This window comes from Tamandua tetradactyla, chromosome 8, assembly GCF_023851605.1.
Source record: "Tamandua tetradactyla isolate mTamTet1 chromosome 8, mTamTet1.pri, whole genome shotgun sequence".
Classification (NCBI taxonomy): Eukaryota; Metazoa; Chordata; class Mammalia; order Pilosa; family Myrmecophagidae; genus Tamandua; species Tamandua tetradactyla.
Genome location: NC_135334.1, coordinates 45,178,967 through 45,180,514, shown reverse-complemented (window position 1 = coordinate 45,180,514; position 1,548 = coordinate 45,178,967). Strand labels below are relative to the sequence as shown.

Here is a 1,548-nt window from a genome sequence, read left to right as displayed (position 1 = left end):
GAGACTGCTTTTGTTTGATCTGTGCATATTTAAAACAATTCTATTTTCAAGGAAATTTAAGCAAAGAAGATAAAATAGTAAATGGGAGCATTTCATTATTATGACTCAGAGTTCACAGGGGATTTCTTCTCTCACTGGGCTTCCTAGAAAACATAAAGCCTTTACCACCTTAACCCTAGCTAAGTTAACCAAACTGAGAATATTAAATGTCATACATTTCACATGCAGGTGTGCAACTTCAACTTCCATATTAAGCAAGGAATGATTCATCAGCTATATTGTGCAAAGTGTGAAAATATCCTAGAACTTATCCAATTTTTACATACAGGTAAACTAATTACATAGTAGTGGGATGAAAATATAAACCCTGGGAGGTTTGAAAGCCATAAGTGAAAAGGAGTCATCGGCATGCATGAGGTATTTAAAATTGCATGTTTTCTTTTTTTTAAGTAAGAGTTTTACTTTCAGCTTCAAATTATGTATGTGCTAATAAAGATTTTATAAATAAAACAGCAGAGTTTTATCCTACGAAAAGGGATCAAAAGTCTTTTTCAGTAAAAGTCCAGATAGTAAATATTTTGGCTTTTTCAGCCATTTATTTCTCATTGTTATAATAAGAAAGCAGCATACAAAGATAATATGTAAACAAATGGGCATGCTTGTTTTAATAAAAATTTATTTGCTTTAAAAGCCTGCAGCAGGGGATGGTGCAATGGTGGCCTAGTGGCAGGATTCTCCTCTGCCATGCCAGAGACTCAGGTTCAATTCCCGGTGCCTGCCCATACCAAAAAAAAAGAAAAAAAAAAAAAAAAAGCCATGTAGCAGGGCTGGAATTGGCCCTTCAATTGTAATTATTGACTTCTGCCTTAAATGTCGATCAGTAATGAAATGCCTTGAAAATAAGCTATATTTGTCTTCTGATTTTTACTTCCCTGAGAAACGATTTGTATAGACCTAAAGAAGTATGGTGGGATGTTCTAACTAAACATATACTGAAAATTTCAATTTATCTGCAATATTACCTTATCATAAAAAGTTGTACCGTGCTCGCTTCGGCAGCACATATACTAAAATTGGAACGATACAGAGAAGATTAGCATGGCCCCTGCACAAGGATGACACGCAAAATTCGTGAAGCGTTCCATATTTAAAAAAAAAAAAAAAAAGTTGTACCATCTATTCATCCCAATCACTCTGAAGATCCAAATCTAATCCACTATTAATAAATATCTAGAATTCACTTGCTCAGTTTTAAATTGAGGAATATAAAGAGTAATAATGAAATTGAAAGAGTTATGTAAGGTTTACTTTCGTCCCAAATATTGTGGAATTATCCCAGTGCAACCTAAATTTAGTCTAAATTATCTGAAAGCAATCCCGGGCATAGTTTTGGTCAGTCTCATCACATTATAGGTACACCTTATGAGTTTTAAAAACTGGCAAGGAACCCAGCTTGGAAACAGAAGCCATGGATTTAAAGATCAGATTTCCCCATACTACAGCATTATTATAGGTTAAATTGGATTAATAAACAACTTCACCGGATTT

The 1,548-nt window shown here is 33.9% G+C and overlaps 1 non-coding gene across 1 annotated transcript; it reads left to right on the top strand.

Annotated features, from left to right (window-relative positions):
* Positions 1-1,043: 1,043 nt before the first annotated feature.
* LOC143645457 (U6 spliceosomal RNA) lies at positions 1,044-1,151 on the top strand. Its single transcript, XR_013157162.1, has one exon. It is a non-coding gene; the product is annotated as a U6 spliceosomal RNA (small nuclear RNA).
* Positions 1,152-1,548: the final 397 nt, after the last annotated feature.